Genomic DNA, 26,213 nt, shown 5'->3' on the forward strand with positions numbered 1-26,213 from the left:
AGGCAGAAATGGAGTATTTCCTCATGTGGCTTATGAAGCAACCAATCAAGCTATCATCTGCTTTTCTTCGTCACTTCTAGGAGGGGCTAAAGCACGTAAAAAATTCAAATTAGAACAAGGCATTCAGATTTGTTGAAATAATCTCTTTATACAATTTTGGGGGCTTCACAGGATGAAGGACATTGACAAAGAACAAAACTATTCAGAGCAGAGGAACAAATATGCTACGCAGGGCTACATGCAATCACTGGAATCCACCTAGCAAACCATCATTCCTCCAGAGGTCAAGTAGATCAGGGGAATGGAGAGGAGAAGATGGGAAAGCGTTTTGTGCTACCCTCTTTCTTTTGTATTTGCAAGAGGCTAGGACTAGGAAAACACAAGGGGTCTGTTTAAGTGCTATGAGAAGCACATCTTGCTAGAAGAAAGGTAAATTGTGATGTTATCTCAGTCCCTACAATCACCTGGCTAATCCTTGATCACTGCACATATATCTACAAAACTGGGCTTACAGACTTGGAAGATATGGCATTCAAGCTTGAGAAAGCAAAGCTCCCCACCCCCTGATAAAAAAGAAAAAGCAGAAAGAGTGAAGAAAAATTCTCTTAGATTGAGGTTTCTCCTTTATAAATTCAGAGTAAGGTCCCTCTTCGTGTTTAGAAGATAAGCAGGGCTGGGAAAACTCTGAAGTATGGAGTTACAAAGTGAGACATTCATAGATACTGCAGCTTGTAGTGTACCACAGGTGGCTTTTTAGTCTTTAAATCCCAGACAGACATCCTTTATTGTTTGGAAACAGGACTTCTCCTGCATAGCTAAGATAATACCATCATATGTTCCTAGCTCATGTTGTACTTTGTTTCTGTGCTGGTGACTGAGATTCACGGACATTCATGGACTGTCCATGACATTCGTGGACAGTCTGCAGGGTTTGGGTATTCCAAAGAGACTGCAGAGGTAGAAGTTGCCACTTTGGATCTTCATCCTGGCTAATTCAGTGTCAGTCCATGGGCAATAATGCTTGCTTCAGAGAAGATCCACAGACAAGATAGGATTGGGCAAGGTAGGTGTATGTTTTACCTGGAGTACTCATCCTGATTTCCAAATATGAGATTTGTTCACGACCTGAAAACAATTTTTATCTCCTTTCCAGTTTTAGAGTCTTAGCTAGACTCATAAACATTCAGTCCTTCTTTGAGCCTTTTTAAATTCTCCACTTCATGACAGGGAAGTTGTTTTCAACCAATCCTGATTTTGATTGCTTTTCACAATCCTAGCTGAGCCTTTTAGTCAGCTAATGTATCAGGTGCAGGACCCTTCATGGGCTAATAATGTGATCTACTCTGTGAATTCTAATATCATTAAAGCTATCAATAAAAGAGGGTTGGGAAAGAAAAGCCCCATCCTGAAAATGTACCTCAAAAATGAAAAGAAGCTTTCTTCACACAGTTATAGACTTAAAATTGTCATCCACAAATTCATATAATTAATTAGAAGATGAAAATCTCATGCACATGCTCTGGAGAACACAACAGTTCCTGCACTAACTCTTCCTTTTTGACAAAAATAAAAAAGTCCTTCTTGGACATAAATAATCCCACCCTGGTTGAGGAATTAATAAAAAAAAATTAGAATAAAATAAAAAAATAAGTAAAACCAACTTTATTAAAGTTAACCAGAATGTGACACATCCAGGAATGAATAATGCCCAAGGAGACCTCAGGGTCAGAGTGGGCAGTGAATCAGACATTGACAATGCAATATGGCAGGGAACAAGAAAGCCTGCAAATGTGGTGTGTCATAACAGAGAGATAGACTGTATTCAGAAAGCTCCTGTGGGAATACTCTGCAAATACTCACTGAGCTTCTGACTTGTCATTGCTGGAAAAAAAAATAATGAGAGAACTAGGAGAAGTTCAAAGAAGAACAATCAAAATGATCTGCAGGCTGGAAAAACTGTGCCATGGAAAGACTAAAATGGCCAGATAATGGCAGTGGTACCTAATTGGCTTTTCCAGGTGATTTACTTAAGTAGAGTTCACAAACATATATAAAGCAGAATCCAGCCTCTTTACACTGCTTTGGCTTTTGCAGGTATCATACAGAGTTCCTTAAAAGCCTGATGTTGCGCTGAAGAAGGACTCTACCAACACAGTGACAGTGCAGAATAGCTTGAAGGCTTCCTTAAGGAGCCTGTTGTCCACGAAAATCTGATTTGTTATCCAGTGTGCAACAAGGCAGTAATTACACACTCGAGATATTATTTATTTCACAATTGCACAAGCCTGGCTGCTCAGTGGTATTCCACAAATCAAGCACACCAACTATCAAAACTTTCACACATTTCAGCAAAGGAATTAGTGCTCATTGGCTACTAGTTACATTGTTCTCCTATTAATTAATATTCCATCTTCAATTGATTAATGATTCTCTCACTTCTCATGCTAATTAATCCCATACTTGATCTTTCTCTTAAGTTAATGGGTTTCTTGGGTCAGTGGTCCATGTCTTGGTAGTTGCAATCTCCCCATGCTGGACTTACCTTTTACCCAGTTGGAGCTGATTTGAAGCACAATTACGGAGTTGGTTTTAATAGTTTCTTCCTTGTCTTGGGAGTTCTGCTAGAAGTCCTTGTGGTCCACAAGTTCTGCACTCTTTGTGTCCACTATCAGTGGCACATTCTTCTTCCCAAGTTTTGTTACCTTCCTCCTAGGTCTGAGATCACTGAGGCATGTCAAGTCCTAAACTTTAACAATACAATTCTACCAATAAGTAATTTGTTTCTCTAACACCTGGACATCACTTAGAGCTTACATATTATCTGTTTCATGGATTAAATCTCCCTTCTTGTCGATTAGGCTTGAAAGTATGCAAAGATCAAATATTAAGACTAATCTTTCTTAAGAAAATTTTACATATTCCACATATTGCAACAAGACCAGTTTCAGGGATAACAGCTATGCTGTGGACATGGTGCTGCAGCACTGTAGAAATTACATCACAAGCAGCAAGATTGCTACCTGAATTCCTGGTGCTCAGGATATTTAAATTATACTAAAAGCCTTGAAATGGTCCAGAAACAGGACACAAAGGTGGCTTAGAGCCAGCACAGACCCATCCTTAAGACATACAACAAGCAGAAATTGTGAAAGGTGTATAGGAGGAAGAGAAGAAAAAGGAAAGGAAAAAGAAAGAAAGAAAAACAAGATGACTTTAGGCTGACTAGCAGGGGAAAAAAAATCATAAAGGTCAAATCTAAGACTGTGGAGATGTGAGAGGCAAATGGCAGAAAGCTTCACTTCTAGCAACATTTGCCATGAATCTTAAGGGGACACTGTGCAGCTGAATTGGAATAGACTCATGTCAGGTAAATAATAAACTGGCAGGTAATTTCCATCTTGTCATTTAATATTTAGATTAAAAAAACCTAAAGCCCCATTTCAGGTTAGATGTAGGGGAGCCGTGGGGAGGAGGGAGTTTGTATGTGTGCAGAGGGGTTCCATAAGTCCCACAACAAACGCTGAGATTTCAGTTCGTTCTGCATTAAGATTAGTCATAACCTCGTGAGCGGGGAGACCTCTGGGAAGACAGGGACCAAGCAAAGGCAGGCATCTGGAAAATCCTCCTCCGCTGATTCCCATTCACATAGAAACCGCCACATGTGATAACCCCCACGAAGTATCATCTCCATTAATAATTCACTGAAATTTCTTGATTCATCAAGTCCAGAAGTTCCTGGGAAGTGTGGGAAAAGACCAGCGGGGCATCTCAGGTGCCGAGAGAAGGACTTGAGACCGGCTCTGAGGATGCGAAGCCGCACAACGCAAACACACGGTTCACAACACAGGAGCATGCCTCCTCTTTATTCCCCCTCCTCCGGTTTTATTCTGCTTTAGCTATCACTGCCAAACGATTGGGAAGAAGCTGGCTGTCCTCCACCTCAAGCATGGAACGGCACTGGAGGGGGAAAGGGGGGCTCCCTAACACAGCCCTCCCCCTCTGCCCTCCCACCGCATTCAGTTGCAAATCTCTTCCCGCCCAGAGGATCCGGCTCCGCGCCCGCTGCGCGCCTGGTCCGCGCCCGCACGGCCCCAGTGCGGCAGCTCCGGCGGCCCCGGCAGCCGCAGCGCCGGCGCCAGGGGTGCGGGTGCGTGTGTGTGCGGTGTGTGTGTGTGCGCCTGCCAGGGAAGCGAGCGAGGAGGGAGGAGTTTGGCTTTTCTCCCCCCCCCCCCCCCCCCCCCCCCCCCCCCCCCCCCTCTGTTTTTTGTTCTTGTTTTTTTTTTTTATTAATCAGGAGCAGTGAATGGAAACCAATCAGATAGAGAGCCCCATCGGCTCGGGCTGCCTGCATGCCGGAGTTAAAAAGTGCTGCTGGCCGAGCGGGAGACTTAGTGCGAGGCAGGGAAGCTGAGCGGTGGGAGAAGGGGCTGGGGAGCCGTACCGCCGACCCGGGTGAGGCTCGGCCACGCCGCCCCTGCGTGCCGGTAAGTAGATGCTCTGCACCGCTGTAGGGGCAAGTTCCAGCTGCCACCAGCCAGTTGCCTTCTTTTCTTTTTTTTTTTTTTTCCTTTTTTTTTCTTTTTTTTTTTTTTTTTTTGTTGTGGTTATTGGGAATGGTGTTTGGGGGGGGGGGGGGGGGGGATGACAACACTTATTTTGCAAAGTTGGCAGCTGTCTTGCGGAGGGCTCTGCCCCCCACTGCCGCGCTGGGGTGACCCCCCCACCCCACCCCCCCCCGGGGCTCCACTGTGTGCCCGGCGCTCAGGGGCGTGTGGGGAACCACATTTGCTGGCCTTGTAAGTCGGGCGAAGGGATGCGGCGTTTTCCTGGGGATTGTTATCGCCAGCAAGACATTTCGGGCGAGGAGCGGTGGTGAGAGCGGGAGAAGGGTCGCGTGTGCTTGGAAGAGAACAATTGTAATGATTAGTAATAACAACAACAGAACAATGAATAACTAGAAAATAATAATAATTTTAAAAGTCTGTCTCGATTTCTTGACACTGCTTACTTGCTATGACATGAATACAGGGCAAAAGCCTTCGGATCATGAGCAGAATCCGAGGCAAAGTGCAGAACTGAATGTAGAGCACAGTTGAAATGAGGCGCTCCCTCAGCACAAGGAAGGGGGCAGAGCGGGCAGATCTGAGGACGTTACAGGAATTGACAAATGTGAAGTCTTTGATAAAGGAAGGGGTTGGGAAGTGGTGGAGGTGGTGGGAAGTAAGAAGGTAGGCGTACAAGCATTTTTACAGAAGAGAAGTTCTATAATTGCAGAAAGAAAGCACTGAATTTGGTTATGTAGTAAATGTTTCTAAGGAGCTGGTAACATATTTTGTATGTCAGCTAGATTAAACTATTTTAATATTCATATGTATGTACCACCTACTTATATGCACACATAGGGAAACCAGTATGCATACTACATGTGTGCATTCTCATGCAAAAGGTTGAGTCAAGAGATAAGCAATAGCAGTAGAGGTCAGTGGCAGTGGAAAGGAGTCTTGTCACTGCTGCAATAAAATCCATATTTTACGGAGAGTTAAATGCAGTACTTTTTAAGTGCAAGTGGATGGTCGCCTAAGTAACTCCTGATGACATTCGAGGACCAAGAAGTTTAATGACCAGAATTACTCCCAGCATGTTGGCACAACTACTACTTTTATATGAGTCGAGATGATGGGGCACCTTTTTCGTTGTATTAGTGGGTGATGTGGGATTTTAAAGTTCTGTTGGTACTGCATGAGAGATTGTGCAGCACAGATTACTTACAGAGTGTAAGGTCAGTCCTTTCTTCAAATGTACTGTTCTTCTATCACAGCTGAAATAAAGAGTGCAGTTCTTGTCTATTCAGGAATCTGTGAGGATGGAATGTACATCCTACATGTGTAGTTCATGAGTTATGTGCATGAACATTTGCACAAGGAGAACATTACAATAAAGAGCAAGGTTATTTCCATTCCCTTTTGTCACAGGACCATATGTAATAGCAGCCTGGAAATGACATACTTCCAAGGGAATAAAATTGCTTGAATGTGCAACCCCTTTGGTTTTAATCAAAATAGACATAACTCTCCCAGTCAAGATAAAGGCTTATCTCCTGTATTTGCTTGGCTGAAATCTCTATTATGCAGACAATTCTGTGCAAAAGTGCTTGCATGTTACTTAAAACATTCCATAAAATTGATTAACATCTGTTCCTGAGCAATATAATGCTATGGGTAATGGTGCATCGCTATTTCTTTTTTTCTGATTCCTGTTTAAAGGCAATAAGTTTGCATGTCACAGGAGAGTCAGGTAGGGCTTGGAGCCTTGTGATCAAGATTAAGTAGATTCCTTTATCATGGATATATACAGTTTTAAAGACCTGGCAACAATGACAAAATTAGATAGCTCCTTTAAACAGCCCAAATATGCCAATAAAGACTGTAAGGCTGAATCCCTTTTACCTCTCCTCTCAGATATTATCTGACACAGTAAATATATAATTTCATATGCTTCTGGCTTTCAGCTGCACCATAATCTTCTGGAAATATTTCTAGTGGATTGCAGTTGACTTTTGAGCTGGGGGAGAGAAGAGGAAAGTAGCCAGTCTTTTCAAAATAACATAATCGGAGGCAGCAATACTTTTTTTAAATTTATTTTCCAGGGAAAATGGCATTGATTCAGTCCTGTTGCAGTTCTCTGCAATTATCCCTTGCAGGCATTTAAGGAACTGGCATCCCCGTAGGGACTTATTAGTCCCTCTAGGTATTTTAGCTTTCACACCAGTTCACAGCTCTTTCATATCTCCATGCCAGCACATGAAAGATTACGTTTATAGACATGGTCATCATTTTCTAACCAAGTCCTTCAGCTAGAAATACACATTTCAATTTCTGATTCTTCTCTTTCTCCCTCTCCTTACCTTGCATAGCTCTTCCATGCAAACGGTAACCTGCCGCTCAAGGCAGCCTTCCCTTTCATAAAGTTTGCATTTTGCCATCTGCTGTTTCAATAATATTTAGTTGAGAGACTTCCTTCAAAGCCAAACATGCACACATTCAAAAATGAGGATTTTTTTTTTTTCCCCATGCTTTCTACTGAAGATCTTGAAACTAATGCGAACTGGATAGAAGTTACAAATGTGCCTGTGCTGTCACCAGCTGAGATCCTCCTCTCAGTGAGCAGCCTTCTACTGAAGGGCACACTTGGTTCCTCTGGGCAGGATCCTCCCTGCAGACCATTATCCTCTCAGGTCTGCTACATCATTTTTTCTTTGGCTGAAGAAGTTCTCAGCACACTGATGTGCTGTTTATTAATAGAATTGTGCAGTATTTTGGGGTTTGGCGGGAACCACTTTTGGATTTTGCAGTGGATGCCTGTGCTCTGTGTAGTGGTCAAGCAAATCTAGAGAGCATCGACATTTATCTGTTTTTACATGAAATGGTCTTCTCTGTCTCTTGCTTAACTGAACTTTTTAGTGTGTCGTCTGCCGTTTGTTGACTACTTTTAAATTATGTTCTCTTTCTAGTGCAATCTTGCAGCATTATGGCTCAAGATGTGCAGGAAATTGCTTATGGATCTCCTTGGAAATTGTGGCTAATTCCTAAAATGAAAGGTAGCTGAAATCTATAAAAACTGGTTAGAATCCATTGGAAGCAGCAGGCCCCACTGTGGTGGTGCCTCATGTTACATAATGGTTGCAACTCCTCTAGTGGCTCTGCTGCAGTTATACCAGAATGAAGTAGAATTGGTTTTCAGTATCTTTTGATTATCATAAGTCTGTGGGAAGGCTTTACCTTGGAAGCTGGGTGTTAGGGAGAGTTCTTCATTAACTCCTTGAAGACCTAGTTAGCTGCAATACCCAATACCTGTTCTGATTTCTTCAAAGTATTTGCATCATTTGGGGTTTACTTCTTTTTCCTTTTTTTTAAAAAAATAAATAATTAATTGGGTTCACTACTCTTAAAACAGGGCTGACAAACTTAGTTGTGAGTATCCTGACTGCCATGGTGGGGCCAAATTCAGGACATTCTCAGCATAAAGGGGCTTTAAAGTGAGTCCCACATCCTGCACATGAAGTGAAGGGTTCTGTGGCACACTCTGCAGTATTCAGCTTGCAGGAAAAGCAGCGTTCTTAAGTTTAAATTTGTTCTAGTTGAGATAAAAATCCAGTAGCAGCTAGTTTGCCTATGATGCTTGCTTAGTCATGGCAGTCCTTTCCAAGGGGTCTGGGAAAACTGTGCTTTGTGAGGGGAGAGGTATATCCCGTTTCCTTTGGGATGGGGAGAGAGGAGATGTAGAGGGAATGTTTAGTATGATGAAACCCAGCTGTTGTCTGTCTTTATTGCTTAACAAAAGGTACAGGGCAAACTATTACTCCCTGTCTGAATTTTAAAAACACCCTTGAAGAATGTATAATTAATGCAAAACATCGGCAGAAAAAGTCATCATCGTCTGTGGATTATGCTGTGAGTGATATAGCAGTGAAACTAGGTGGGGAGAGTGCTGGATAAAAGCATTTTTAAGCTTGGAGTGCTTCACATCCGGTTGGGCTTTCTATGCTGTAAATCTCAGCCTAAGAGTCTTTGTTCTTCCCCAATGACTGGATGATATCTGTTGGGAGTCCATCCAGGCTCAGGTTCCTAAGCATCTCCAGGGCCTTGCTGTGTGTCCTAATCCTCACCACCTATCAGCAGCTTCCTCTCCCCCTTGCAGGCAGGGTTATCCCTCCTTGTACCCATGACCATCTCCTGTACTTTCTCCAGGTGTGGCTGGTTGCCACCATTGCCTTCCACTTTTTTTATTTTTATTTGTGCACTTGGCACTGTAAAGCCCAAACAGAGATTGTACATATTTGGTTTTATGCTTTTGTTTGTTTATTAACAAGAGCATTCCCGAAGAAACTAGGATAACTATAATTCAGGACTGTTTTATAGAGTGGTGTGAATTAATATTATTGGTTGGTACGTTTAGTCTTGTGCAGCTGCCCACTCCTCGAGTATTTTTCTCTTTCAAAACAAACCAGAAAAGACCCCTTTAGCAGCAGTGAGGAGAAATGTTGATGGAGAGGAGGAGCTCCTTCTGCTGAGGGGAGTCTGTTAGCCCTGTCAGGATGGAAGGGGCTCATCTAGCCTGGTGTTCCTCATGAGTTACGGTGTTGGACCTCCAAAAAGAAGCTTTAGGCAAAGAAGTGATAGTTTAACTGTGGTGGTGCCAGAGCACTTAGGAGGACCATGCTGAAACATCCAAGATTACAGTGATACTGCATTATCTTTCTTCACACTCAGCCATAAGACACCTTCTCCATACTCTCCTCTTTGCCAGGCACATAGACAAAAGTGCATATACATTTCCATCTGGTCTCATTCAAGAACGGTGCCAGCCTTCCTATACGTTAAGTAGCCTGTTCAATAATAGCTTTATTTTGGCATTGTGGGCAAATATTTTATGGATTAATTAGCCTGTCTTGTCACGATATGCGTATATATTTATATATAGTCAGAAAGTACTTAATTCTAGCCAGAATGTGACTATTAGATTTGATTTGCAACATAAATACCCATCATAACCCCTCAGTTCTTCCCTAGTGACACACTGCAATGCACAGAAGAGAGCACTTTATGAATGAGATCAGTCCTGTACTATCTGGGTACGGTAATTCCTCCTAGCTAAACTAATTTCATTATCTTGCTGTAATGTTTACAGCTGCCTGTGAGATAATAGGTAGTGTATCTTTCCAGCATTCCCACTTCTGCATCTAATCGCAGAGCCAGAGCAGGAGGACCTAGGAGAAGGGTCAGCAGGAATTGAAAATTAGCACAGAAATTAAACACTAGTCAAGTTTCCCCAGGTACTGCAGGTGCGTGCCTGTCTGGTGTAAAACAGAGCCTCCTACTCCCTGTCTGGTGCATTTCAATTGGCAGCTAATAGTTTCTATGAGCACAAAGGCTGCTTAATCAACACAATCATTAGCATGTAGCTCTGCTTTGTTGTGCAGGTAACACCAAACTAAAAGAAAATACTTGCCTCTGGTGGTATCTCAACTTAGCATTCTTGAAGGTTGTGGTGATCCAGACCTGCATGAGAGGCTGTGGGGTGGTGGGAGAACCATATATGACTGTGGGTCCTAGCTGGGGTGCTGACACCAAGCAGCACGGGGACCAACCTCTGTACTGACACTCCCATCCAAGGGAAAACCCTCTCTCTTAGAAAGGTGTCCATGTGTCCTCTTCACTAATCCCCCCTAGATCCAATACTGTAATAAAAATAATTAAAAGCACGGTTACTTTTAGTTTTACCCTAAGGATTCAGGTGAAATCTGTTTCCTTACTGCATTGATTCTGTTTGAGTGCCTGGTGGTTTTTAACTTTAGGGTGTCATTAGTCTGGCAATCATTATTTGACAAAACTATCTTTGTGGACAAAACCAAAATGCAATAGTTATAGTAGCCTACCAAAAAAAAAAAAAAAAAGAAAAAAAAAAGAAAAAACACCCACTTATTAAAACAAGATAGGATGCTTTGTGGCCATTTGGGAGTCTTGCTTCAAGGAACGGACAAAGAATAGTCGATCAACATGTCAACATGGGGCCTTCACTCAAAAGCTGTTCAAGTTTTCCACAATTCCACATCTTTACCATACAGTCCCACTGCGAGACTGGCCTATATAATTGGCTTTGTTTTACAGTAGGGGGAAGCGAATCACAGCGGAGGTGAGTGACCTGCACAAGGTCATATGAGGAGGCCATAGCACATCAGGGATGCTGAGCCAGGATCTTACTGCAAGTACAGCTTTCAGTTAACCCTTCTGCCTCTCTCCTGCTCACTCTAGTTGTTGGAGCTGATCAAAGAACAGATGGGGGGAAAAAAAGTTAGATTTGTGTCTCTTTTTTCAACCAAAAGAAAGCCAATTATTTTTCTCAAGGACTCCTTGCAGCTGCTTTGACACTCTCCCCAAAGGATTTTCTGGTTGTTTTTTGCCTGTTTGTTCAGCCTTGTTTTTTGTGTGGAGGGGAAGGGAGAGGCTGGGTAGCTCCAGAGCCATCTAGGACAAGACTGAATATCTTATTCCTGGGAGAAAGTAATCTGAGCTGTCCCCAAGCAAGGTGGCGATGACCTTCCTATCTGCATTGGCCCAGTTGGACTGTACTGTTTCTGTACCATTCCCTGCCTCATGCATTTCCACCTACTTATGCCTGTGGGAGAGAGGAGGATCAAAAAAAGGTCTTATAAAATGCTGCCTATTCTGCATGCTGCTGCCCATGGTTTGGGGCAACCAGAGATTACACCACACTATCTCTTGTTCACGTCCGTGCCTGTATGAATTCATTTCAAAGCACCCCTGCTTAGTAAACATCTAAGGAGTAGTATTCCTAGTGCATAGATATGAAGGTGAGCCAAAGGGAAGTAACTTGAATAAGGACATGGTGTACACCAGTACCCCTGACATGGGTATTCATCTTAGTGTAAATAAAATAGAGGGAGAAGTAGAAAAAGGCACATTAAAAAAAGACTCATTTAATTTACAAGTTATATGGCCAGTTTAGATTGAAGTAGTACCAGGTTCTGAACTGTGTACCACCTACTATTCCTAATGCTTTTGGAGCTGGCCTGGCAAATTGATCAACCACTGCAAGAATTCAAGAGAACCTATTTCCTCACTTGCACAGTGCAAAGAGTGCTTTGACAGATCACAAAGTAGGAATATATAGAGTTAGAATCTCTTTTGGGGAGCAAATTTCTTTTGTGAAATTGGTGCTCAATTTATCTGTCAGGGTTGAAAGAAAAGATGCAGAAGCATCTTTTAAGTCCACCAGCCACATCCCTTTAAGCAATTCATGCTGTGCCAACCAGTTTTATAAAACTCTCTATTTCATGTAAACTCCATTTAAGTCTAAATAATATGAATGCCCTGCTATGGTATTTCCCTTCTCACTGCTGATAATTACCAAGTTATTTCTGCTATAAACAAAGCATGTTCTTCTATCTCTCTGACTTATCATACCTGGTCCCAGAGCAGTTTGCTTTTAAACATACCAATAAACTGCACTGAAGTCCACAAGGCTGTTCCAATACTTAAGTCCTGTTCTGGATCAAGATGTCAGGATCCTGTAATGAAGTATTTACAGCTTTGCAATTATTTCCATGGTGACCACAACATGACCTCCAACTATTTGTATACTTTGTATCCCTGAATAGTAGACTAAGCAAAATGGGGATGGAAAAAAACCTGTGCAAGGAATAATCATAATTTCCCATTGAATTCCCTTCAGCGACATAGCCCTAGATCATTTGTACAGCATGGAGAAGGATTCTTTGCTATCCTTCAGCTCCCATCAGTGGCTGGGGGCGGTTGCAGAAGGGATGCATAGGACTGGACTGAGATTTTCACTTGCTGGCTCGCTCTACTGGAACAGAGCGGGAGCATCCTTCCATTGTGCAAGTGTCACTGTGTGTTGCATCTCTAAAACCAACTCTTAGCTCAGATTCTTCCTTCTGGTGCCTGTGTCTTCAGGTCATCTGCACTTAAAAGGAAGCAGGGCATAAGCATCTGAAGAAAAAAGCTGGCCTAGTGTGTCATAATTATTAATAGTTACGGCTATCAACACAATTCTGCAGACTATCTAATCTCGAGCAGCTTTGAAATTCAGTGCTTTTCAAAGCACCATTTTCCATCAGAAACAGATTTAAGAAGGACTTCTCTTCCTCTTGGAAAAAAAAAGACCACAAGAAAACAACACAAAAACAGACTCCCACTTTTCTCAGGACATAATTTACATGATATAATTTATATTGCTATTAAATAAAATGTATTACCATATTGTAACATGGTAGGGTCTCTTTTGCAGGATTTCTGAAGCAAGTCTTCATTAAGCCACTGTAATTGATTTGTCAGATATCTCAAAGCTACTTGATATCAGAGTTACTTAAATGTATGACACAGTTTTCCTTAGCAACAGGTTGTAATTTCAACCAGGATGGTAAATGTGAGGTCAGAAGCTGATTGCTGCAAATCTAGAAGGTTAAAATATGCTGCACATCCTTCTTTCCTGTTTCAATTACATCCTGAATCCTGGATGAGCAAAAGTAAATACTCGAATTCCTTAGGAACCACAGGTATTGTTCTCTTGGAATGGTCATTTAATGTTAAGTGTGTGTTGTGTTTATTACGTATGTATTTATGTTTGTCAGACTGGCATTAAAACCAGCCTCAATGTGATGCGGGCCCCTCAGGTGCAGATTTAGTTTCGAGCCCTGACACGAGCAAGTATCTGTTACATTCTCAGAGGCTGTGGGTCACTACAGACAGAGCTGCTGGAGCCATGATGCTGCTGGGGGAGGTTTCACTGTTAACAACAGGCATCCTAACATGGGCAGGCATCCCAGTGCCAGGAGCAGCCAGAAAACTTACTTCTGGAAGCTGAACTGAGCAGGTCAAATGCATAGACTAGGGCATACCAGTGATTTGCAGCTTCAGTAAGTGTTTGACTGGCACCAGGGTGGTGCAATCCGAAACACCAGAGGTCTTTTGTTAAGTCCCAGATTTAGTGTGTTTTGCTAATGTGGTGGTAGAAAGTATGACATTATGGCAGTGGCAGCAGTTTCCAGTTGGAATTCCAGCAGGAATAGCAAGGTCAGCATAAGAAGGAGATACTCAACCAGATAATGCTTCAAGTCCCATTCTTCACTTACTTCAAAGGTGACATGGTGGAATATTTGATATTTTTTTTATGTACACTACTGATGGTAGTGCAGGACTCATGGTTATCCCAGCTTTATTTACAGGATGTGTTCTATAAAGGGTAATGAGGACATGTTTTCAGGTACCACCCAACTTTCCATATTCTCCTTCCCTTACAAATTTCTCATCTTCCATGGAACTGTTTCATGGTCATCTGTTGTTTTGTAAGATAATGATCCTTTTCCCAGCTCTGTGCATGTTAGAATCACATAATTTTTTAGATTGGAAAAGACAGCTAAGATCATAAAGTTCAACAGTTAGCTGACCACTGTCAAGTCCGTATCTAAACCAAGTCTCTCAGCACCATGTTGCCTCTGGGAAGACAAGGCATATTAGAAGGCCAAAAGTTCAGTAGACTTCAGTGTGTTGAAAGTAGGTCTTTGTCCTCAGACAGTGCAGTATGGGGCTTGCTCTACATTTGCTATTTTACCATTGACTCCAACTGCCTGAACAAAGCAAAGAGAACAAGCAGGATTCAGCTGCAAGCTGGGATAGGATGAATTATTGTAAATAACTAAGCTGAGCCATTAGAAATAAGTTGCTAATGTAAGCAAGATTAACTTGATGTGCTGCCTGAAATGAGATATTAGAGATGATAGGGAAGAGAGAGAAAACTTTTCATTTAGATGGAAACAGGACGGATTAATTAAGTGGTAACGAACAGGGAACCTTGCTTTGAATTGATATGAGGCTTGCAGTGCTAATTTAACACAAAGTACAGCTCCCAATTTGTTATTAAATTAAAATGGCTTTTAAAATTGTTTACTTTCTTTTTTTCCTTTTCTGCTTCTGTGCGGCAAAATGATTATTCTGGCTAGTTAGAGAAACCAATCAGAGCAGCAGAAAGATAGATTGAAAAGGGGAAAGATTGTTCTGTTGTGTAATTAAGAAATATACACTAATATCCATGACATCATGAATATGCACTTCAAAGTGTTAAGTATGGTCTGTATTGCATATTAAATGAAACAATTAGCATGCTAACAAGCTTCTGTGGACATACACTTCAGGAAATGACTGTTTCTTATTTTTTTAGTCTAAAGATCTGCTCACCTAACTGACAAATAGTATTAAGGATTAATGAGGAAGAAACATTATCCTTTTTCTTCCTTTCCCCTTTTCTTGCAATTTTCAAAGCAGTTAATTTGGGAGACTTTGCAGTTACCCCATACAAGGGAACTTTTTCTACTCCAGTCAAAGTACATGATGGAAATGTGAGATGTGGTTTGTGATAGACAAATCCTATGGAACAACAGGGGAAATAACCTTGTAGTGACATTGGTTTTTTTAGTCTCAAACAAAATTTACTCTTGACAAGAAGGATTCCATGTAATTTATTGTAGAATAGCTCAACAGTAGCAATTTGTCATGCATTGTGATGTAATTTGAAGGGTTCATTTCTTAAATGAATTATGGATTATGGATTACATCTGTATATCAACAACAGAGCTGTATCTTTTATGTAAATATTCCCTCAACTTTTCCTTCCTCTTCCAATCCATTCTCCCTCATACAGATGACTTTTTTCCATCTAATCTTTTAACTAATAAGGTGTTTAATAATTTAGCAACCTAAAAAATGAGCATATTTCAAAGGAGTTGGTATCAATGGTAGTCTAAGAGCCTCAGGCTACAAAAAAGTGGATGAGGTTACCAAAGTTTTAGAGTCAGGATCCCAACTGTCTTTCTGCTTCAGGCAGCTATTTTATTAAAGTTGGTATTAAACAACACTGCCTAAGGTCTGATTAACAATTTATGACTTCCTAAGAAGGATTAGCAGAAGCCTATCATTTTTATATTTAAATCTTAATTTGCATCTAAGAGAAACCATACCCAGGTTTCTATTTTCATTATTTATTATTTTTATTATTACTATTGCGGCCTCTGAAACATTCCTTATGAGTGAACATTGCAAGCACCAGTTTGTTGTGCTGATCTGTTAGTAGCTCATCCCCTTGTGTGTCAGAGGGAGAACTGGCGTCTTGTGTCCTGTGATGGGCTTGACCCTGGAAAATGGTGGCTTTTGTCTCATTCTGGGTTCAGTTGCTCTTTACTGTCCCTGAAGTCCATAGGGACAGAGGGTGATCTGCACTTAGCAGTCAGGCTGGGATCTGCAAGACCAGGAGCTGAACGTTGTCAAGCTAACATTACTTTGGAGAATTAAATTCAGATGTACATGAACAAGGTTTGGCTGACATACCTTCCCAGAGAGGAATTCTCCTTTTTGACATTTATTTTGTGCAACTAGTAGCAACACTTTCTCAGTGTCTTAGTTTCCTATAAGCCTCCCAGCCTTGCTGTTGAGGTTGCTGCTGGGCCACTGCTGCTAGGAGAGAGGTCAGGGGGTGATCCTCCTGCCATGTTCTCGGATGCAGCAGAGCAGGAACTGTTGCTTTTTGATATTACTGAGGCAGCCCAGAAAGGAGCATGCTATCAGATGGGAAAGGGGTGGTGAGTAGATACCAGTAAATCTGCTGGCCAAACTTTGCTCACTCTCCTGTGTATGAAATCAGGCCAAAGATGTACAGTTTAGTGGAACAGAGTGGAATTTATTCTACTTCTGGCAAAGCTATTTTCGATTGGTTGGGGTTTTTTTGTTAGTGTTCAGATATAAAATAATAACAATGGCCTGTTCTGTTATCTATTTTGAAACTGACCTAATACCCCCCCTTGACTGTCTTCTCTGAGTTCAGCTGCTTCAGAAAATTGTGTGGCATATTTTCCTTTTTTCCCTTGTGTATTTTCATTTCTGATACTCTTCAGTGGATTTAACACTCATTTCACTAAGGGCTGGATGTGGTGGTCATAGCCTGTAGAGCTAAGGGAAAAGATTGTCAGCTAGGGGCTATGAGGTCCACTGGCTCACAGCAAGGGAGATGTTATTTTGGTCTTCTTGAGCTTATCGAGTCAGTAAGACACTAAAAGGCTCTAAAGAAATGTTGATATTTAAGCATTTTCATTGCTTTAGTTGAACTCTCAACATGTCCATGGCTTTTCTTTTAATCAATAGCTTAGTTTTTGTCCTGGTCTTTCAAGGATCTGCTGTTAGGAGGACTCTGAGAACTGCAGTCAGTCTTGTGATGCTTGCATTAGGCATGCACTTGTGGGCTATTACTGTCAGTGGGATTTAAACAAATGCTCAAAAGATTATGCTGAATCAGGAAGGAGTACCTATGAGGAATAAGGCCCTTAGATGCTGGATTAACTACACTGAAGGTTTCTAGCTTTTTCTTTAGTTGTGACTCAAATTTTATATAGTCATAGTTTCAGTTAAAAGAGGACAATTGAATAATATTCCATTGATTTCCAGGGAGCTGTAATGATAAATATGAGCTGAAAAACCAGACCAAGGAAGCAGAAGAAAATGCGTGAATAAATTATCAACAGTGGACATGTCCAGAAACTGAGAGCCGTCAGCTTTCCCCACCCTCTTCTCCCTCTCCCGTTAAAAACTCCTCAGCCATACAGCCAGAGAGCAGGAATGGTATCATGGGACTTCTGTGGCCAGAGACACAGCAACCAACAGTGCAAGTGAATAGTTCATAGTTAATCTGTGTAGTGAATTATTCATCAAAACTATTCTACAGCAACATATATTTATTTGTGTGGCATTAGTGTCTACAGGTCCTAATTGTGTGAAGCAGTGCTCTAACCTAATAGAGTCCCAGCTGGCAAATACGTCCAGAGAAATCAGTCTTAGCTGCAGGATTATTTGACCAAAATACAGCTAACTTCACAGGAAATCATATTAGAAGAGAGTGGTTGAGTTCTGCCCTGTAATAGATGTGTAAGTTAAACATGTCAGCTGTGCTTTTGTCCAGTTAAAGCATACTTATTAAAAAAGATAGCTGTATGCCTACTGTATTATGATTCATTCTGTAGCCACTGGAATGGTTTTAAAGTCTTCTGTGTACAGAATTTTCACGTGAGGTCAAAGTGATTTTTCAGTCACAACGATGGCTACTTGGTTCCCTTAAATGAATCTGAAATAGGAAAAAAAACCAACCACTAGGTCTGACCATAACACAGTCTTGTGTGGAGAAACAGCACAGTATCAGGCCTAATGTAGGATATCACAATTCTTTAAAGAAAGTAAGAGAAAGAACTAGGAAATAAAAAGTGAGGTACAAAACATTTTCTGGGAGCTCCTTGGGGTCAGGGGAGACCATACTATGTGACTTCAGTAGTCCTCAGGATAAATTTTGCCCTCAGGGCCACACATTTTTCCAGTGTGTTTGTGGGTAGGACTGTTGCCAACAAAATGACCTGTTATTTGCTTTGTTTTTCATTTTATGTCTATTTTGTGACTGCACAGCCTGAACTAGATAAACTGTTTAACCTTGGCCAATAGGTATTTTGTGGTTATGCCAGGTTCCATTCTGCAGCAAGTTTTAACAGAGTTTTATGGGAAATATTGGCTATGTTACCACAGTTTGTCACCATAAGCAAAGAGGGAGAAGAATCTGGGACCATCTCACACTGGAAGGGGTATTTTGGTTGTCTGTGGGATTTTTTTCCCTCTGTCAGAAAAGCATTGGACATAGCATATTCATCAAAAGAACTGCTAGATGAAAACAGTCTGTCAACACCTGGTTTGTAAACATCTCTCAACCTCTGCTTTTGGATACTTGTTACTAGTAGAGTTCCACCATACAACAATGCTCTAAAATGTTCTTATGTGGATGTCATTTCTAGGAGAACATGTAAATATCAACTTGCAGTGGAGTGTCAGCTAGCCTGAATCCAAGCCATAAAGCCAAATATCTTCCCATGATGAAAGTTGTGCAAATGGCCTCATCTTGACATGACTGAATGAGGGGAATGCATGAAGTTGTGATCTCTTAACATATACTCCTGCCTTGTTCTCTAAATCTCATCAGAATGAGCAGACACCGAACCCTGCATTCACACACCCCAGCTTTAAATATGGGTTACTGGTATTCCGCACTTTGCTGCTTGAGTCTTTCTGCTGCTTCAGCCCAGCTCTGAAATGTGTCCCTCCAGGTTAGCTTGCATAAACATAAAGCCCCAAATTAGCATTGCAAGCAACCACTGCCCTCAAAAACCAGTAGTTTGTCTGTGCTCACTGTGTATTTGCCATCTGTTAATGCATTAAAAAAAGCAAAAAAAGAATCTCAGCCACGTTCTTACTTGGGAGTAGATCCATGTCTAACTCCAGTAACTTTAAGGAACTGTCATGGCCTTTACCAGCTGATGTACGGCCTCTGCGACTGCAAAGCAGAGGATGCTTTGGAGCATTTTGGCTGTGCATTGTTTCTGCATGCCTGAATGGATGCCAGAGGGAGAGAGTACGTTTTCAGAGAGGCAGCCTTCTGGTTGTTGTCCACTGTGCAGAACAGGGTGTATACCTCTGCACTGCAAGTCTTCTACATTTCTTAGCTTCTTGGCTCTATGCACAGCTCACATACCTTGTAATATGAATACTTAGCTTTGCTTTCTCAGCTCTTACCCTTCCCATGCAAAGTCAGAAGCATGTACACTATGCCAAAAATAGGAAGCTGAATCCTAGCTCCTTGCAGAAATCTCTTTAAAAGCTATAAGGAAAGAGGGAAAAGGATCTGGGACCATCTCACACCAGAAGTGGTATTTTGGTTGTCTGTGGGATTTTTTTCCCCTCTGTCAGAAAAACAAAAACAATTAAAATATTAAAATTACGACCCCAGTACTTTTAGACACAGGAATGAGCATTTTACCCTGAGTCCTACTCAGGAGGAGTAGTGTGTGACAGCCTGGCTTGTGCTCTACACCATTACTATTCAGGCCACTGGCACTGGAAAAAAATACAGGACTGTCAGTGCAAGAAACGTAGAATGGTGACAATCTGTAAAGAATAGGATTGTGTTTTACTTTTAAAATTCTGTCTATTTTCAAAAAGAAAAAGACTCTTAGCATTTATCTTTTTTCCCCCAATATGGGGGACTGATAAATGCCTCTGGAGGAAGGATATTTTTGGACAGAACAGAACACTCTCCAAAAGTTTTTAAATAATGCTACTTGAACAAGGTAGTTCAGTAAGAATGTTTAAACGGCCTCATTAAAGAAATTCAGTATCTTTACAGCTCACTCTCACATGCCTGTCTCTTTCAATAAACTGTTACTCTGCCATTGAGAGCACCTGGCTTGCTGGCTGGTATCACACATCTTTCAGTATGTTGCTGTTATTCCTCAGGGGATTGGCAAGCAAAGGGCATTTTGAAAGCCCTCTACCTTCAAGGCCCCTACTCAATCCCCATCTAGAACAAATGCCAGCAGTCAAAAGCACCATTAGTACCACCTAATGGCTCTTCACAGGACTGTGTAAGCAAAACAAATATTTAGTTCCCTTTCATACAGAAAAAAAATAAATAGTGGGTTGTAGTAGTGGGTTGTACTAATAGCATCATCTGTTGAGAACTTCAGTGGCACTGGCCCATGAACCAGTAGCAGAAGTGGTGTGGAGCATGGCACTGCAAAGTGGACTCTAGGCTCCTTGGTGGGCTGGGCTGAATAAATGCTCCTTGCTGCTGTTAATCCATTAACTGTTCTGTAGGCAGATAAAAGCCTTCAGCCTCTGCAGCTGCCAGTGTCTATACTGCAGAATCAGTAGACAGATTTAAAGGGAAAAAAAAAAAAAAGGGCTCATTCTGAGGTAGCTAGTTTACCCCGGAGACAGGCATGGGAAGATACCTTGAACTTTTGGGACCCTGAGTTACTCAAAGAGCCTGCAGCCTGTGTTTCCTCGTATCTGCAGACAGGGGAGTCTCTTATCTCAGAGTGGAATTCACTTTTCTCCCATTGTACTCGTGTGGTGAAAGACTTGCAGTGTATATACCCACTTTAGGCCACATGTTTAAATTGTAAAACTTTGACTTGTGATATCTCCTATGATGGAGGAGGAACGGGAAAGGGGGCAGAAAAGATACTTACAGTTTTGCAACGACCCATCCTGAAAAGGAATTGGGTAACTCAAGGTTTAAGTGTCAGTGCCCTCTCTCCCTTTCATGAGTGATTTTACTCATGCTGAGTTCATATTTTTTTCCTGAAGTGCATTTAATCACTACTTTTTAAGATCTGTATGCCCCAGAGCAGATGACTTGCAAATTCGCAATGGAAAAAGTATTTCATGAAGCCGGTGGTGACTCACTTGAATAGGTTTTTGCAGACCTGGATGCTGGGGGTTGAAGATTGTCTGAGTGTACAAACTTTGTAGACATGCACCTTAACAGAAGCACAAGCATGCAAAAAGAGACCATATGGCATGTAATTTTAAGTAGAACCGATTTTGCCCTCACACAAATAGATGTATATGCATCTAGAATGCATATATCTGTTCGTCCCATGCAGACATCTTTTTCTTCCACTTAAATCCAAGTCAGATCTAAAGCTCAGCCTTCAAGTTTCAGTTCATCAGACAGACACATCAGTAATCGTCCAAGGAAAAAGCAAAGCAAAACCAAATGAAATTTATAACAGGACATGTTCCTGTTTTCTGTCATTTACACTGGTCAAATGACAGGGCCTACATTCACTGTTACTTAAATTGGTCCTTCCTCTCCACTGGAGAGCCTGGTGACATTTTCAGTGAACTTCTATGAGTTTGCAAGGTTGAGATTTTACACATAGATTCTAATGAAATTATTGTCAGCTCATGTGACTAGAAGCAGTTAATATTTTGTATTTTAGGTTTTTGCTGGTGTTTGTTTCGTATCAAAATTTACTGTGTATGTCATTACAATGTTGTCCACTCTTAGCATTGATTTCCTTAAATCTCTGACCTGTTAAGGTAAATATGTTATTATACAGGGATTTTACTAAAAAAGTAAAATCTGTAGCCTTCAAAACATGAAGTCTAACAAAGGAAAAATAAAAAATAAAAATCTTAAGTTATTTTTAAGTCAATCCAACTTACGATTACTTTGGAGACTTGGAGTTTTCAATACAGTAAATTTAACTGCAGTAAATTATTACTTCCTTGCTAACCAATTGCTTATTACATTACCAGCAAACTTATCTCTCAGTTTTCTGGAGCTAGGCACATTTTGGGACTCCACATTTCTATTCCTGTGGTCTCACTGGCCCACCTGTATGCAGCCTGGCCAAAGACACACAGATGCCTTGGTCACAAGTGGCCTAATAAAACAGAAGTGTATCAAGTAAAGGTGAATGATAATGACTGTAACACTTAACACTTGCATGTTCCTCTGTCTCCAAGTGCTTCACAGGCAGGAACTAATTACAATATATTCAGTAATAATAGTATGAACAGAAAGATGCTAAATTGTGCTCTTATTGTAATAAACTACTGTGTTGGGATAGGAATTCGCTAGATTACAAGACAGAAGGAAGCAGCTTTAGAGTAATCCGTCTGTAACCTTATGCACCCAGGTTCCTCACTGGAGATGGCACACATCCAGACTTCCCTACAAACACCTACCTGCTCAGGAGAGATTTGTACCTTGCCTGCATTACCTTTGCTTCAGCTGTATTGGTGCAAAGGGGACGCAGGGCTACAGGAACTTCTGCCTTTTTCTATTTGTGATAGGACACAGGAAAAGGGTTGGGAAAATATTTTTTAACGGCCACAGATTTAAAGAAAGCTGACTAAAACCTAAAGCATTTTCAGTTACATGCTGCAGAGCAAGAAAAAAAAAATCTCTGCTGCTCTGCTGTACTGCTGTAGCAGAGTCATCCTGTGTTTTTTCCTTGAATTATGTGATGTCACAAAATATTAATTACTTGAGCAAAAAGAAATAAGATTGCAGGGGAAAAAACAGATTTGTAATATTAACCTGATCATAGCAACAGATAATAGATAACCTCATACTTTATCTTGTGGGAAAAAAGATAGCTTTTTTTAAATACTTAAAAAAATTCCCATTTCTAATGAGTTGTCTAGAAACAAAGGAAAAAGCATCATCCATGGTTTTTTGCATTTACGTACTTGTAGAAAAACTTTAAAGGAAAAATTCCCATTTCAATGTCATCTTTAACTTCAGCCAATAACACTTCCCAGGAATTAAGTCCACTGCATGGAAGAGGTAGTGGCAGATACTTTCTAAGAAGTAATTAAATGGTGTGTGTTGTGCTTTCTTACTACTGAACCGACTGCTCTCCAGGCTCTTGTGTGGCTGCCCTGGAGCTGCTCCTTGGGGGTTCCAGGACATGGTGATGCAATTACCTTTGTCCACCAGGTTTCAAAGTCATTCTGGATAAGAGGGAACTATTAACCAACAAAGTTGTAGGCATTGGAAACTTTGGAAACGAGCAGAGCATTCTGTTGTCTTGGCCAAGCTCCCAAACAACAAGTTCATGGCATTTCTGAGCTTGCCCAGCACACGTTGCTGAAGGCAATTTTGCTTTTCCTTGTAAGGGATGGTGTGTAGATGTGCTTCCCTATCAATGGATGCTTCGGGCATGAATGGTCTTAAAGAAATATAGAGCCACTAAATAGCAGTGGTGGATACCTTAGTTACTAGCAGCGTGCAGGGTTATGGAAGAACACCCACCCCCAACTTAAGTTTCTTGACATTAAAAATTGATCTTGAAATACCATCTCTGTAAAATCCATAGATTACTCATTTTAATGCAAGAGATAAGGCGTTTCTGAATGACTTCAGTGTTTATAATATAGATTTAACAACAGTGGATGTTGCCAGTTTAATTGGTGGTAACAGCTTGGTTTATATTTTTTCAACTGGTCATTGCTTAAGCAGCATTCAATGGCAGTTTCCCTGGGCTAAGCTGCTGAATGTCTTTTTCTCTCAGCTTTCTAAAAATTAAGTGTACCTGTAAATGATAGCCTGCAGATAACAACTTAGCCAAAATTGCAACTGGAGCTCATTTAAAGAGGTCATTATTTCTTTTATTTGAATAAAAAATAAAAATTTGGTCCTTTCTTATTGGCAAGGAGTATGATTACTTTTCTCATCAACATACTCCATGTTCAGTAGTCCTGTAACTTAGGTGAATTCTAAAAGCAATTTTAAAAGGTATTACAGCACAATTTTACCACAGATAACAAACATGCTTAAACCATATAAGCAATATCTACTTCACCTAAGCTTTCGTGGTGATCAAAGCACTACAAACATGGAAGATATTAATTTTTTGGCAGAATAGCATAGCCTATGATCTATTTAACTAAAAAAAGTTAACTTTCTAAAATACTGCTTTAAGAAAAGAATAGCAAACAGCAGGTGTTTACACTCAGACTTGGGCAATACATTAAACAGGAAAAAAAAAAGAAAAAAACCAAGACAGGGTCAAAAACCCCCCACAAACAAAAAAATCCCCAGTTACCCAAATAGACTCTGGAAGATGAAAATGATTAAAAGAAAAAAATCTCTGATCAAAAAACATCTGCATGCTAATCCTGATGTTTTCAAGTGGAACAACAGAGTAAGAGGAAAAAACCCACATATTTAAAAAGAAATGTGAGAAGCAAACAAAAAAATAATGATGAATGGAAAAATACGACCAAGTCAGAAAAATTCAGAGAAAGAAACAGATTGAATCTGTGCATTCCTTCACAATAGAGCTGCTGCTGGTGTGACTGCAAATTCAGCAGTGTGAATATTATAATAAAGAATGTCAACTCAAGCAAAATGTTTTAAAACCTTCCTATTAATAAGCAGATAAACTGCTTAAAAATACTGATTACATTAGGAAAAAAGGGAAGTGTTTGGGTTTTATGTTTCCATTCCTTTCATCTGCTAGAACACATTTAAATAGCAGATGTCTCTCCCAGGCAGTGTTTGATAGCAGTACTGTTGATTTTGATACCGAGGTGATAAGATCATCTTTATGGAGGGGTTCATTGCTATGCTGCAGGTCCTGGCGCTTGCTGGTACCTGTGCAAGGGCCAAGTCCAGTGCCAGACAGAGATTCCACAGCAGCAGCTGAGCTGGTTGACTCTGCCTGTCAGCAGGATGGATGAGGTGCTGGTACAGCGGGGCTGCTGACAGCGGCAGGGAGGGGTGGGGGATCTCCACATCGCACTCTGCTGCACAGCCCTGTAGGCTTGCCCTTCCGAGTGCTGCAGACAAAGAGCGCAGCTCCGTAGGATGGCAGGCAGCAAGTGCCACGCAGCACATTGTCCCAGGTTTGGGCAGGAACAGGAATGCATGAGGCCGAGCTCCCCAGTTCTGTGAAATGGGGATGCGATGTCAGTGCAAATCTCTCTCATCTCTGGAGTTTGGAAATTTTCTCACACTCCATTGCAATTAAAGTCACTGCTGCTTTTTGTAATAGCAAGACAAAGCTATCAGGGTACCAGAGGAGTGCAAAAAAAATTTAAGCTAAGATGAGAATTAGCTCTGGCATTCACAAGTTAGCTTAGATGAGCCCAATCTTGCAAATACTTCTGCACATAGATAATTTTAGAGACACGAATAGTCTTGAACCATTATGCGTGTGGCCAGCTGCTCATCATTCAGAAGATCTAATCATTACATGCAGTGATCTTAAGGAAGATCATCATTACAATGAAGCTTAAACCCACACCGTTTTACATCTCTTTAAGATACTGTTCCAACACAAATAATTCAAAGTTGGCTGAACTGTGAAAAAATTACAGCTGAAAAATAACTGCTGATGTATATATTCATCCTAGGCTCCCAGGAAAACGTTTGTCACTTGGAAAGCCACTCTGAGCTTGCTTTTTTAGCACCCAAAAGTATCAGAGCATCTTAAGATTTTTGTCAGGTTCTACCTATGAGGCTGCAGTGCACTTTCTCTCCCTAATGCAACCAGGCTCCGTGTTATGAGCAAGACAGTTTACCTGAGGTGTCATTACAAAGTGTGAGAAAATTGTCATCATAAATCATCAATGTGAAAATAAACGCAAGCTCTGGATTGCAAGATTTTTTCCAAAATTTGCTCCTTGCTACGAGGAGAACTGTAAGCTAGCATTAGGTTTCTGTCTTTTATAGTTCCTAAAGTGCTGTTCTGCATTTCTGAGCTTCTAGAGAGTCACCATGGCAGTTAGACTGTTAAGCCAACCTTGAAGAGCAAACAACAGTACAAGCAACAGCCTGGTTATGAATCTGTAAACATTACGTCATCCATTTCAGAGAAATTTTAACTCTGTTCCCCAATCAGACAAGGACATACAAACTGCCAACACTGGTGTCAACTGTTTAGAGGCCAAAAACTTTAAACGTTATAAATAATAATTTTTAAAAATCAGTAGTAATAAAACACACATAATCACAGCCTGATGACATCCCAGTTAGGCTATTTTTGGTCATTTACAGACAAAACTAAATACATTTCTCTTAGTGTATATGTTTAATTTTGTTCTCTGTAGAAATCGCAACAAAAAATGACGGAAGTTTGGAATTTGGCAGATGAGTAGAGGGGAGTGCATTCCACTACACATTTGTGTCGCAGAGCTATGCGATGCAGTATGGTGCACATCTAGATGAACAAAAGGCTTCACATTTAACGGGTAGGATTTGGAGAGAACAGTATTTAATAATACCACTTTTGAGCA

At 40.9% G+C, this 26,213-nt stretch overlaps 1 protein-coding gene across 3 annotated transcripts in view; it reads left to right on the forward strand.

Annotated features, from left to right (window-relative positions):
• Positions 1-4,319: 4,319 nt before the first annotated feature.
• Positions 4,320-26,213, forward strand: part of LOC113953826 (cadherin-6) — a 102,626-nt gene continuing 80,732 nt past the window's right edge. For 2 of the 3 annotated variants that reach the window (XR_003530029.1, XM_027657454.1), the window contains exon 1: positions 4,320-4,484. The gene's annotated coding sequence lies outside the window, so the exon portion shown is untranslated. Of the gene's footprint in view, positions 4,485-4,830; positions 4,873-26,213 lie in introns of those variants that run through there. The other variant, XM_027657455.1, reaches the window with a different exon arrangement.

This window comes from Corapipo altera, unplaced genomic scaffold (assembly GCF_003945725.1).
Source record: "Corapipo altera isolate COAL_440 unplaced genomic scaffold, ASM394572v1 66, whole genome shotgun sequence".
In the NCBI taxonomy this organism is placed as follows: Eukaryota; Metazoa; Chordata; class Aves; order Passeriformes; family Pipridae; genus Corapipo; species Corapipo altera.